We start from the raw sequence: 15240 nt of genomic DNA, 5'->3' as shown, positions 1-15240 counted from the left end.
AAATTTTGTTTATATTACAAAGAGAAGTGTTTTGGTTTGTTTTGCATACGCCTGTGTCATGCTGACGGGATGTCAGTGCTCGGATTCAAACCTTCATTCATTGTTTTTTTTCCCGAAAATCGATGTTCTTCGGATGCCGATTTTCCTAAGAAAACAATCTAATATTGAGACTGTTTTACTATTTGGTTATTAGTCCCTAATTCCAGGTTGGTGCCCCGTCAATGTTAATCCTTATTAATATTCTATTGATTTTTGATAATTGATAATTATCTTTGATGATTGAATTTGAATGATCAATAAGCTAGTGTTAATTTTAATTAATGTTTCATCGATGTTAACAATTAACGATTATCTTTGATAATTGTTGATTTAAAGGATTTTAAAAAGCTAACATTGATTCTCATCAATGTTCTATTGATTTTAATAATTAGTAATTATCTTTGATAATTATTAATTATTGCTAATAACCAAACTTGCTCCTAAAAGTAGTGCAATATATTTACTGGAGCCCCATATGAGGTTTTAATGATTAATTTAAATATTAATTAATAACTACAGAAATAATTATTAATTATTTCTGATAGAAACACTGATCTAAACAACCAGTAAAGCCCTACATTATTATTTATTAAACAGTGGATTTCAAAAGTCTAAGACTTTTTAAATAAATTAAAAAAAGTAAATAAATAAAAATCTTAAAACCATTTCCAAATTTTTTGTAACTTTAGATGTTTGGTCCCCACTGAACCACCGCCATGCACCCCAATAATTCCACCAACCCATGGATGAGGGTTTGACTCCTGCTTCCCAGGTTTTCTCTGTTGGATCAGGAATAAACTCATAATTCCCTCTGTTTTATGCAGACGCTTTAGCTCGCTTGTGCGCCTCTACATGCTTGCAATATGGGTGTAGACAGTTGGCAGCTACTGTTCGCATGGTGTGAATGTTTGGCTATGTCTAGTTTGGAAGGATACATCCTCCTGAGGTCGCGTCCTTTGAAGGCTGCAGTATACCGAGTGTCTTCCTTTAAACAAGTCTCGTTTAAACAAGAGGGCATTCGTAGGACGAACGGAAATGGAATGTATCATGGTTGCTATGACAGCACGCCACTCTTTAACAAGCGCAAGCGCTTTGAGTGAGAAGGGAACAAAATCCCTCTGGAAGGGAATGTATGAGGTACATTTTAGGAGAGTTATAATGATGTAAAGAAAATAGATTTTACAGTTGTACTTTTAGTCTAATACATTATTTTAATGATATATTAATATAATTATACATATTATATACTCTGCACCCATCAACTTGGGAATAAACATTCCTTGCATTTGAACATAATATTTACGGGCAAATTGGCGTTATTTTTTTTTTTGACATTTCCATTGAAGCAAAGAATTGTGGGTTGTGAGTGCCCACGAAGGATACACCTCATGCATCCTCCGAATTCCCGTGAAAGAAGGTCGCATTCGAAGGCTGCATTCAAAATGTCCTACTCACTTTTCTGAAACGAGACAGCCTCGATGACGTATGCGGCCGACAAATGCGACCTCTGGAGGAGGCATCCTTCCGAACGAGACACATCCTATATCATTCCCAATGCAATTATACAGCTCGAGTTTCTACGAAAGGGAACGTCTCGGTTACATGAAGTGTAACCCTGGTTCCCTGAGTGGGAACGAGATGCTGTGTAAGCTAGTCATACTCTCTAGCAGCTGCATAGGCTCGTGCCTTCATGCAGAAAATCTGACTTGATGGCGCGATGCGAGCACCTTTATCACTTAAGCGCCATCAGCTAATAAATTGCCCTGATTGTATAAGGGCTTCAGACCATGTGACACTCAGGGCGAGTCCCAATGCGATTACGCAGTGTCTCATTCTCACTCTGGGAACCAGAGTTACGATTTACGTAACCCAGACATTTTCCCTTTCAACTCAACTACTCTCATGGCAGAGCAACAGTTTGAAAAGAATATTGCTGAGCTAGTACGTTAAAAGTCAATATATTTATAGCAACTTACCAGAATAATTACTAGGGCTGCCCCCTGACTAAAGATGTTCCTTGTCGACTAGTAGGAGTTAATTTAAGTTAATTCGACTAGTCGCACGTTAGGGTTAGGGTTACTTGAATTTATTTTATTTTTTTTTGGGGGGGGGGGGGGGTGGTTTGAGTTCCAGAGCTGAGAAAGAATGTTATAAGTAACATTGCTAACACTGTTCTACATTACAGAGAAATACTAAACTGTAATAATGAGCCTTTACAATATAAATTTTACAAGCGCACGCACCAAGCGAGCCGCAGCGACACCAGCAAAAGCTGTAATGATCCTGAATGTGTCAGAAAAACCAGCAAGGAGACTGTCTGAACTTTTTGTTAATTTATAGAGAGAAATGCACTTTAGGGTTTTGCCAACAGACGATGATCTCAGGGATCGACGGTGGTCAGAGTGGTCGCCAATAGCTGATGCATTTGACCATGTCTAGACGATATTTGGCTCGTTTTCCCATGTATTAAATTATTATTATTATTATCAAATTAATATGACAAATAATTTGCCTGTAGACACACAGACACGCGCTTGAAGAAACACTTTATTATATTATTAAGAACAGATGACAGAAAAGCCGTCTATGCGCATGTATGACGCACTGATACAGAGGCGTGCAGTCTCGTGGAACACGCGCATCTGAAAGGTTCTCACTTTTTGTTTCTGTCTTCCGATTATGTTTTTTTTTTTTTTTTTTTGCAAGAACAGTATCGTCTATGAGTGCTGCAAATGACCTCAGACATCTCAGCTCAGGAGGTGCTTTGAGTTCAGTTCACTTTATTTCCACAGAGCAGTTCATTGTGACCAACTTTGCAGCCTATACATCTGTGATTAAAACATAAAATGATACAAAAACACTTTCACCTCCAACCATGATTTATAGTTCAGTGATTATTATCATCATTATAATTATTAGTTTTACATTTATAATTGTTTTTATGTCTTCATTTGTGTAAGTAATTTTCCACCATGATGTTAAGACAGATTCTTGCCTGATGGTAAATGGAAAGGTGTATAATATATATATATATATATATATATATATATATATATATATATATATATATGTATGTATATATACACACACACACACACACACACACACACACACACACACTACCGGTCAAAAGTTTTGAAACACTTACTCATTCTTTATTATATTTTTTTTTTTTTTTTTTTCACATTTTAGAATAATAGCAAAGTCAGTAAAACTATGGAATAACATAAATGGAACTATGGGAATTATGTTGTGACTAAACAAAATCCAAAATAAATCAAAACTGTGTTATATTTTAGCATCTTCAAAGTAGTCACCCTTTGCCTAGAATTTGCAGTCATGTACTCTTGACATTTTCTCAACCAACTTCTTGAGATATCACCCTGGGATGCTTTTTAAACATTATTGAAGGAGTTCCCATCTATGTTGGGCACTTATTGGCTGCTTTTCTTTATTATTTGGTCCAAGTCATCAATTTCAAAACCTTTTATTTTTTAATTTTAGTTTTATAATGAAATAAATTAATATGGTAGCACAATTATATTTTTGTCTAGAAAACTAATTTCAAACATTTAAGCATACACCTTCAGATCAAAAGATTTTTAAGATCATGAGAAACATTTCAGTCAAGTGTTTCAAAACTTTTGACTGGTAATGTATATATATATTATTCTTTTATCACTTCATTATTTTAATTGCTTTTTCGTTTCGTTTGGAGTGCAGTTTGAATTTAGCAATGTATTTGATTTAATTTTTTAAATAAATAAATTTAATTTTCAATGCAAAATCACTAAAGCAAGAATATTCACCGATCCCTCAGCCCAGGGGTTGCCGATGTAATTGAATATTGCATATATATATATATACTGTATATATATATCATGAAGGGGGAACAAAACTAATTTATTTATGATGTATGTTCCTGGATAACGAAATACCCATCTGGTAGAGAATGCACAGATGAAGTAGGTTCTTTGCCAGAGAGATGTTGACAACTGTTGTAAAACCATCTTTCAAAAAGTTGAACAACACACATTTTAACTGCACTTATTTGTTTTCCAGTTTCATTTGAATTTTTAGTTAGAATAAATAAAAAATAAAGTTCTAAGTTTGAAATGAAGGTGTCTTGCTTTATTGTGTAGGCTTAACCCTAACCCTGCTTAATGAAAATTACACCATAGTACCACCTAGCATCCAACCAGCGCTAGTGTTCGTCATTTTTATGTGGAGTTTTTTCTGCAACCAACCAACCAATTAAAACTTGGTCGACCAAGACTCTTCTCATCGACTAACCTTTGGTCGACTATCAGGGGACAGCCCTAAGAATTACACATCCAGTGTAATGACACAGACATTTAAAGGTAACTTCATCGCACCCTTGAGTACTGCAGTTTATTCCTGCCACGGTAAAGCAAGAACGTATGTCAGGCATGTTTAATGGACTACGCGTTGGCAACACAGTGGCCAAGTGCTTGCATATACGTTCACTTGCATAGAGTATGTTTCAGCGATAAATCCCTGCAGCCATGTAGCTTCATGACAACTTGAAATAATTTGTATGAGATGGAAAAATAGTTAGATATCATATGACTTGGCTTCAGTGTTGGGGAGTAGCTAACTACAAGTAGCGACCCTACTAAATTAACAACGTTTTTCAGTAGCTTGAGAGTAGCTCAGCTGCTTTTAAAACACTGTAGCTTTTCCAGTAGCTAACTACTTTTTCCAGCAAGTAGCAGTGTAGTGCAACCAAACGCTGCATCATGTTTTGGTCAGATTATAATTAATAGTCTTCTTTATTGCGTAGAAGCCAAAGGTCTAATGGCCAAACGTCTGACGAACGAGCAGCAGAATGGATGGAGCTCAGGATGGAGTTCACCAAAATTACCTGCCATAAGCTTCAAGCTGGACTTCGATGCTCCTCACTGAATGATACCTATATCAACTTGGTCAAAGGAGGGACAACGCTATCTTAAACTACACAGAAAATAAATTCACCACTATCAAAAGCCTTCATCTACCAAAATCAAAAGGACAATGCATCTACGCGTATTTCCTTAATTCGGGATGACTTCAAGGAATTTAACACTAAAACTGATAGTTCATACAAAATCATTTTGTTTAATCATTTAACCACAGCACTTAGTTTAATCATTTTAACCACTAATAGTTCTAAACATATATAACTAAAATTGGCATTATATTCATTCATCTTCTGTTACAGCATAATTTCATGTACAGCAGGACTCAAGATGGCGCCGAGTATGGCTGCTGCGTTGCGAGCTCCGACAAAACACTGCAGTTTTTTGTTTTTGTTTTGTTTACAATTCTATGGTTTTTTTTTTTTGTCTTGGATGTTGTCTGCCTTATTGTCTACGACAGACAAACACTTTTGGACATTGGTTCTGCAATAGCACACCGAAAACCGGACTTTAAATACCTCAATGCCGACCCGCTGTTTACAAACACACCAGCGGAGCCCTTTGTCTGGGCAGCCCGTCCGCTGAAACGCAGGAGGAAAAGGGGAAATAGAGCCGGCGGACAAATCGACCCCCGCTACCCAGTATTCTACTGGCAAATGTTCAGTCTCTGGACAACAAGCTCTGTGAGCTGAGAGCGCGGATCTCTTTCCAACGAGAGATGAGGGACTGCTGCATTATCTGCCTTACAGAAACTTGGATGTCTGCTGAGATTCCAGATTCAGCCATCGAACCTGCGGGGTTCTCCGTACAGCGAGTGGACAGAGCGAAAGACCTCTCAGGTAAAACCAGAGATGGTGGTGTATGTTTTATGATCAACAAATCCTGGTGTGATCAGAGGAACGTACATTCTATCAAGTCTTTCTGTTCTCCTGATCGGGAATTTCTCATGCTTCTGTGTCAACCATTCTGGCTACCAAGGGAATTCACAGCAGTCATTATCACTGCTGTGTACATCCCCCCACAAGCTGACACAGACCGGGCACTCAAGGAACTGAAAATACCACCAAAATATTTTGGTGCACCAAAATACCACCAACACATCAGTTTCAACACACGAGGGGACCGGGTTTTGGACCATTGCTACTCTCCCTTCCGGGATGGCTACAAATCCCTCCCCCACCCACCATTTGGCAAATCGGACCACTCTTCCATTCTGCTTCTGCCCGCTTACAGGCAGAAACTGAAACAGGAAGCACCCACCCTCAGAACGATCCAGTACTGGTCAGACCAATCAGATTCCATGCTACAAGACCGTTTTGATCACGCAGACTGGGAGATGTTCCGGTCCGCCTCTGATGATGACATCCAGATTTACGCTGATAGCATAACATGTTTCATCAGAAAGTGCGTAGAGGATGTTGTTCGGACCAAAACAATACGGATCTACCTCAACTAGAAGCCATGGATAAATAGCGATGTTTGTGCTGCACTTGGTGTGTGGATCTCCACTTTTAATTCAGGGAACGCGGAGGAGCATAAACAAGCCAGTTATGCACTCCACAAAACTATCAGAGCAGCCAAACGCCAGTACAGGGACAACATTGAAGGACAGTTTAACACCACCAACTCTAGAAGCATGTGGCAGGGAATTAATATCATCATGGACTTCAAAGGGAATAAAAACTCTGCCATGAACACCGCTGCCTCTCTCCCGGGTGAGCTAAATACTTTTTATGCTCATTTTGAGGGAAATAACGCCGCCCTCTCGGAGAGAGCTTTCACGGCTGAAGCTACAGAGGTTAGTTCACTCTCCGTCTCTGTAGCGAATGTAACCCGATCCTTCCGACGGGTGAATATCCATAATGCAACGGGTCCAGACAGCATTCCAGGCCGCATCATCAGAGCGTGCGTGAACCAACTGGCTGGTGTTTTTACAGACATTTTCAACCTTTTCCTCTCCTTGTCTGTGGTCCCCACATGCTTTAAAACGTCCACCATTGTGCCTGTACCAAAACAATCCAAATTCACTTGCTTAAATGACTGGCGTCCTGTTGCTCTGACCCCCATCATCAGCAAATGCTTTGAGAGACTAATCAGAGATTACATCTGCTCTGTGCTGCCTCCATCACTGGACCCATTGCAGTTTTGCTTACCGCAACAATCGCTCCACTGATGATGCCATTGCATCGACAATACACACTGCTCTCTCCCACCTGGAAATAAGGAACACTTATGTGAGAATGCTGTTTGTAGACTACAGCTCAGCATTCAACACCATAGTGCCCTCCAAGCTTTATGTGAAACTCCGGGCTCTGGGCTTAAACAGCTTGCTGTGCAGCTGGATCCTGGACTTCCTGTCAAGCAGACGCCAGGTGGTTATAATGGGCAGCAACATCTCCTCATCACTGACCCTCAACACTGGAGCCCTGCAGGGCTGTGTTCTCAGCCCAATCTCACACATGACTGTGTGGCAACACACAGCTCCAATGCCATCATTAAGTTTGCTGATGATACGACGGTGGCAGGTCTGATCACTGACAGTGATGAAATGACCCACAGAGAGGAGGTGCACAATCTGACACGCTGGTGTCAGGAGCACAACCTCTCCCCCAACGTCAGCAAGACAAAGGAGCTTGTGGTGGACTTCAGGAGAAAAAACAGAGAACACAGTCCCGTCACCATCAATGGAGCACCGGTGGAGGGAGTCAGCAGCTTCAAGTTCCTCGGTGTCCACATCACTGAGGAACTCACATGGTCCATCCACACTGAGGCCGTTGTGAAGAAGGCTCATCAGCGCCTGTTCTTCCTGAGACGGCTGATGAAGTTTGGAATGAACCGCCACATCCTCACACGGTTCTACACCAGCACTGTAGAGAGCATCCTGACTGGCTGCATCACTGCCTGGTACGGCAATAGCACTGCCCACAACCGCAAAGCCCTGCAAAAGGTGGTGCGATCTGTCACACACATCATCGGAGGTGAGCTTCCCTCCCTCCAGGACATATATACCAGGCGGTGTGTGAAAAAAGCTCAGAGGATCATCAGAGACTCCAGCCACCCAAGCCACGGGCTGCTCTTACTGCTACCATCAGGCAGGCGGTATCGCAGCATCAGGACCCGCACCAGCCTACTTCATGACAGCTTCTTCCCCCAAGCAATCAGACTTTTGAACTCTTGATCTCTCACGATCAATATACATCAGCACTGCACTTTATTAATCTTATTATCTCACACTGGACTGTCATAAATTATATTCTCTCTTAAAAACACACTGGCAACTGACTATCAGCCGACAGCCTGAATGTCAATACAGTACAATACAACCAACTGTATATTTTATATATACTATATATACTATTTTTATTGTATAATGTGTATTCTATATTGTATGTGTATTCTATATTGTGTATTGTATACTGTACATTGTATATTATTATTTGTATATTGTGTTGTGTGTAATTATGTGTATATTAGATATGTAAATCTAATGTGTAAATCTGTTTATTGTAAATTGGTATATGTCTCATCACTGTCACATCTGCTATGTTGCTCAGAACTGCACCCAAGATTTTCACCCACTTGTGTATATGGTTGTGTGACAATAAAAGTGATTTGATTTGAGCTGCTTTGAAATGACGTCTGTTGTGAAAAGTGCTATACAAATAAATTTGACTTGACTTAATCAAGGTCTTTGGGATTAGTCAAAAATTACAGGGAGTTGTGTTTGATTAGGATTGAACTAAACTCTAGAGTACAGAGCTGAATGGCCTTGAGCTACAGTCAGTGTGCTAACTACTAATGTTGCATTTGTGACAGAATTGCTGGCTTTAAACAAACTTGAAATAATTTGTACGAGATGGCAAAATAGTTACATAGCATATGACTTGGCTCCAGTGTTAGGGAGTAGCTAACTACAAATAGCGACACTACTAACTTAACTACATTTTTCAGTAGCTTGACAGTAGCTCAGCTGCTTTTAAAACACTGTGGCTTTTCCAGTAGCAAACTACTATTTTCCAGCAGGTAGCAATGTAGGGCAACCAAAAGCTACATCATGTTTTGTCAGATTATAACTAATAGCCTTCTTTATTGCATAGAAGCCAAAGTTCTACCAGCAAAACGTCTTACAAACAAGCAGCGGGACGGACATTCTGGCTTTGCTCAGAATCAGTCAGTGTCTTTCTTCTTCTTCTTTTGTAATGGCAGATCACAAACTAAAATAGTGCATTACCGCCATCTACTGGCAGCTAATTTTGGCTCACTTGGATCTGAAAACGAGAACACCATTTTATTTTATGGAACAAAGAATGTTTCAGAAAATTTGTTGGTAATAGACAACATGAGCATGTTTAACTTTACATTTTTAAAAAATTAATTAAATAAGTTATTATTGCATTTTGAGGGATTTATTTTCTGTTCTGAATATGTTTATTTTTTTTCTTATTATCTGTGCGTTATTGGGAGCAGTGAGAGATATAATTCCTACATAACAATTTGATAACACATTTTTTAAATTTCTTAGCATTTAATTAATATTATTTGTACGTTAAATAAATAAAATTACTGGTAAAAGAAATAATATATTATGGTATAGGGTGACCAAACGAAAATGAACAAGAACACAGGTGATGGGAGAAACAAGCCCTTAGTCTCTATTCACATATTGACCATACTAAATATTATGTGAAAAGCACAAAACATCAGCCCAAGGAGAGTTTGTCATACAAATTTGAACTTTGGGGAAGTAGACTACACCTGTGCACAGCAGGAAATGTGTGAAGTATAGTATAAAAATGATCTTTTCTGATTTTATTTGCTGTTGTATTTTATTTTATGGCCATTATTAAATGTATTAATGTTACTATTCATTAAATGTATTTAATTAATATGTTTATTAATAAATAAATGTTATTAGTGTAATTTTTGTTATTATTATTATTGGTTTGATAGTAATATTGTAAAAAACAAAAATTCCTCATTAAGTAGCTTGTAGTGTAGCAAAAGGGTAGCTTGACTGTAGCTTAACTAATTTAAATTATGAGTAGCTTGTAGCTTGTCAAACAACAGTTTCAATGTAGCTTCCCCAAAACTGCTTGGCTCATACAAAAAGGTATGACTTTTATTCCCATAGACACAAACAAATCAACAAACAGTGATAATTTTATCTGTCCTCCTATACAACACTTTATTTTAGGAAAGAAAATGTCAGTGAACAGTGACTCATTTCATATTTATTTATTTATTTATTATATTTATTTTATAATGTAAAACAAATGACTAATGTAGGTCAGTAACCTGTAATACGCTTCCCTTGTATTGTTCCAAACCTGATTTCTTTCTTCTGTGGTACACACCAGTGATTTTCCTATTAAAATCATGGTTTAGGTTTAGGGATTGGAAAAGGGATTAGGCTTAGGTTAGGGTTAAACCTAGAAAATATTATATAACAATGCTATAATGTTGTTTGTTGATTCAGATTTGTTTTTCTTTCTGAGTAAAAGTCGCACATTTTCATACAAGCTTGTATGATTTCTTACAACTTCACCATCTCGTACCAAATATTTTGGCTTGCCTTGAGACCAGGTTGGAAATAGCTTCCCAAAACTGTGGAATCACCAAAGTAGGGACCATTTCCTTATGAATGATAATGGTTTTGAAATTAAATGTTTAACAAACACATATAGTAATATTTAGGTCTCCAAATATTTTTGACCATGAATTATTTTCTTAGGGATTAGAACATCATAGAGATTTGGGGCTGGGCCCTTTTTACTTAGGTCAGTAAGCAATGGCCTAGCATTTGCAATGCAACAAGCCTCTTGTGTGTTACAATGATTTTAAATATAAAACAATAATTGCTCTTGAAAGGTCTTTTATCACTTTATAATATTCAAGAATAATCTGTTTGCTCAGTGTTTTTATTTTTTTATTTATTATTATTATTATCTTTATATAGTTTGCATAATTGTTCAACTATGGTTTCTTACTATAGTTTGCATAGTGTGTCAAAAAACAATTCACTGGAAAAATAAAGGATTCGCTTTAAAATGCTGGTCCACATCAAGTAGAAATGTTTTTGAAGTTTACTTGGAGCATTAATTTCGTCCTTGAGATTGCTCTTTTAGGAATGAGGAGTCTGAAAAGAGTAAATGTTTCTATAGCAAACAGAATAGTGTCATTCAGTGTCAGCACAATGCATGGCCATACAGGGCACAAAGTGTAATGCTGGTCATAATCTCATTGAAGTCTTAGTTTAGTTTCCTTCACAACTTTTTTATTTTTTATTTATTTATTTTTTTTTTTTGAGTGATAGAGAATTGAAGCCTTCCCTTCGCTTTTGGAGAGATGTTATCATCTTTTGTTACAGATCTAAAACCTTTTCGCAGGAAGAGGCCAAAAGTTAGACATTTTGTGTCTGAGACAAAGTCTCAATGGCTCCTGTCAGTCTCGAGAGACTATAGTTCTGCACCATGGGATTCTTAAATGCAGCGTCTTCTGTAGCTGTAAAATCTTACTCGGGAGTTGCAGACTCTACCACAACGACCACATTTTAAGGCTGTGTCTGCTGGAGTTGTCGTCTTGTTTTTCTGTCGTTTACGCTTTTCTTCAGCTGCCTGTCTAAACTTGGCTAGTTCCTGCCTCCACAGATCTCTGTCACTAGCTAACTCCTCCCACCTATCAACATTCAGGCCAAGTGTTTTAAAGTCACACATCTCTGAAGCAGAAGTGAGGTCGCCCTGTCGCATGCTTCCCCGTGGCTAGCTCCCTGTACAGCAGGTCTTTTGGGATCCTTCCATCCTACATGCGATGCACATGGGCTAGCCAGTGGAGTCGCCACTGCTGGAGAATTGTGTAGAGGCTGGTGCATTGTGCGTGGACAAGGACCTCATTGTTTGTTATTCGATCGGACCACTTGATGGTGAGCATGCGGCCCAGGCAACGCATGTGAAATGCATTAAGCCTCTTTTCCTGTCTTGCGTAGAGCATCCAGGACTCACTGTCGTATAATAGGGTGCTGAGGACACAGGCTCTGTAGACTATAGTTAGTCTGTAGTTAGCTTGTTGTTTTCCCATACCCACTTTTTCAGCCTGGACATTGTTGTTGATGCTCTGCCAATATGCCTGTTTATCTCTGTGTCCAAGCTTAGGTCATATGTAACAGTCGAGCCAAGGTATGTGAATTTGTTCCAGTTTGTGGTTGTTGATTGATGGGTATCCTCCACACCCTGTCCCATCAGCTGTGTTTACTTCAGACAGACGGTCAGGCTGAAATCTTGGCAGGCATGAGAGAAGTTGTCCATGAGGCACTTAAGTTTCTCCTCCTTGTGGGATACAATAGCAGCGTCATCTGCAAACAGCATGTCTAAAGCACCTTGCGAATTTTGGTTTTTGCTTTAAGCCGGGACAGACTGAACAACTTTCCATCTGATCATGTGTGGAGATAAATTCTGTCTGTGTTGTTGCCAAAGGCATGCTTTAGCATTACTGCAATAAGATGCAGAACAAAGTAGGGGTGAGTACACAGCCTTGTTTGACACCACTGTTGATGCTGAAGTCTTCTGATGAAGAGCCATCAAATTGAACAATGCCCTTCATGTCTGTGTGGAATGACTTAATCAGACTAAGCAGCTTTCATGGGCAGCAAATCCTTGCAAGGATTTTGAAGAGGCCATTTCGACTCACAAGATCAAAGGCCTTGGACAGGTCGATGAAGGCAATGTACAGTGGCTGCCTCTGCTCTCTGCATTTCTCCTGAAGCTGACAAAGGGAGAAAATCATGTCTATTGTAGAGTGTTCTGGCCTAAACCCATGCTGTGATTCAGGGTAGACTCTGTCAGCTAGCTTTTGTAGTCTATTCAGGATTATCCTAGCAATGACTTTGCCGACAATGCTTAACAGAGATATGCCTCTGTAATTGTTTCAGTCACTTCAGTCTCCCTTATTTTTGTACAAGGTGATAATGTTGCAGTCTTTCATATCTTGAGGTTTGGCTCCTTCCTCCCAGCATTGACAGAGCAGTTTGTGAAGGTGACTCAGGAGAATGCCCTTTCCGCATTTAATTACCTCTGGTGGAATTCCTTCAAGCCCTGGTGCTTTGTGGGAAGGCAAGCTGTCAATGGCTTTGTTCAGCTCATCCGAGGTTGGTAGTTCATCGAGCTGTTCCATGACTGGCAGAGGTTTGATGGTTTCCAGTGCAGAATTAGAGATCACGTTCGCTGTGCTGTACAACTCAGAGTAATACTCTACCCACCTTTCCATCTGCTTGCTCCTTTCTATGATTGTTTCGCGAGATGCAGACTTTAATGGGGCTGTCTTGTTCTGTGTTGGGCCAGTGGCTTTTTTGATGCCATCATACATGCTGCGAATGTTGCCCGAGTCAGCTGCTAGCTGGATGTTGTTGCAGAGTTGCAACCAGTAGTTGTTTGCGCAGCGTCTGGCAGTTTTTTTTTTTTTTTTAACTCTGATTCTGGCTGCCCTCAGAGCTTGCAATGTGGGCTGTGTTGGGTGTTGTTTATATTCCAATATAAACTGCTCGCTTCTCTTCGAGAACAGTTGATAGTTGGATTCAAACCAGTCTTGAGACTTCCCCTGTTTCCTTCCAAAGACAGAGAAGGCAGTGCTGTGGATTGTATCCCTCAGTCTATTCCACTTTTGTTGGGCATCTCCCTCTGGTGGGTCTGCTAGAAATTTAAGCGCAGTGTAGCGGTAAGACTAGCAGCTGTACATCATCGCACCATTAGATAGGTAACTCCTAGCCAATCACATGTAAGCCATTGCTTTATAAGTCTGCTCACAATCTATCACATTGCTGTTTCAGTGTGCTAACACGGCAATCCTCAACAGTTACTATGTCCGTTGAAGACTTAGTTTCGCTTCACAAAGAGTCAATACCCGCTCAGGACATCCCATGCTCCTTACCACATATCCAGGATCAAACAGCTCCTTGGTGCAGTGAGCGTCTGCATACACAGGAGCTTCAATAGGATCGCTGCCTGCTCGTAACGATTTTAGAAATGCTAGCCGACAAAGACATCTCCATCGATCCCGATCTCTCTAGGTCTCAGGTGAATCAGCTAGCTCTCGACATCCTGGGAACCGCACCTTCTCTTCCTCATGATGCAGCCACGTCTACTCAACTATCTGCCTCCGTTTAAAAAACTACGGGGCGTAAGCGTTCCGCTAAATCCGGAACCCTGGTCATCTCACAGTCATGTCGGAGACTTCCCTCAGGCGAAGCCTCAGCATCTACGTCAACCGGAATTCTCGACCCAGTGCTAGAAGCTGTGAGATCAATCGCCGAGTCGTTAAAAATATAGATTCCAGATTTTCACTCCTCGAATCTTCGCAACTTTCCATTTCTCCAACTCCGGCACAGATAGCCCCTCACCCCATAACTATTTTAGCTAGTCCTCCCCACATGCACGCTGCTCCTGACTTCTCTTTGGCAAGCTCCTCCCCTGCTCACATGTCAGGTAGGAGTTTCGTTTCACCTGCTGCAGCAAAGGTCTCATTAGTGCTCAGAGCTCAAATCATCAAAGGTAAAGACGTAAATTTAGTGTCTCTTTTGCTTGAAAAAAGCAAAAGAGACAGCTTTTTTTGATTCCAAGGGAATCAATGGGCTTTTTCAAGGAAATTCTAACCCACCATCCCTCCACCCCAGTTAATGTTTCGGTTCTCTCGCATTACCTTTCTACTCATCCCGACCCCCTTTTTGTTGATTTTCTTCTAAGTGGTTTGACACAGGGATTTTGGGTCGGTGTTCTCTCCCTCCATCACACACGTATGTATAAACAAATCTCCAGTCAGCATCGGCAGAACCTGCATTTGTGTCTGAATTACTGGCAAAAGAACTAAGTAAAGGTTATCTTATAGGCCCTTTCAGGTCTCCTCCCTTTTGTCCTTTCAGGATAAATCCTATCGGCTTAGCCACTTGCAAATATTCAGGCAAGAAAAGGCTGATTTTCTATATGTCTGCTCCACGATCAGGACACGTGGCTAGCGTGAACGACATGATTCCTCTAGAGCCGTTTTCTCTTTTCTATGCCTCAGTCAATCATGCCATTCAATAAATCATCAAGGCTGGGCATGGCGCCCTCCTCGCTAAAGCAGATATCATAGACACCTTCAAAATCATGCCCATCCACCCCGCGACTGGCCCCTTTTCGGCGTCAGATGGCAGTCAAAATTTTACTTTGCTGTCCGTCTTAATTTCGGGTGCAGAAGTAGCCCTCACATTTTTAATCCACTATCGGAAGGCCTATGCTGGATCCTTCTCAATCAT

This window comes from Myxocyprinus asiaticus, chromosome 50, assembly GCF_019703515.2.
Source record: "Myxocyprinus asiaticus isolate MX2 ecotype Aquarium Trade chromosome 50, UBuf_Myxa_2, whole genome shotgun sequence".
Classification (NCBI taxonomy): Eukaryota; Metazoa; Chordata; class Actinopteri; order Cypriniformes; family Catostomidae; genus Myxocyprinus; species Myxocyprinus asiaticus.
Note: the sequence above shows the minus strand (reverse complement) of the source record.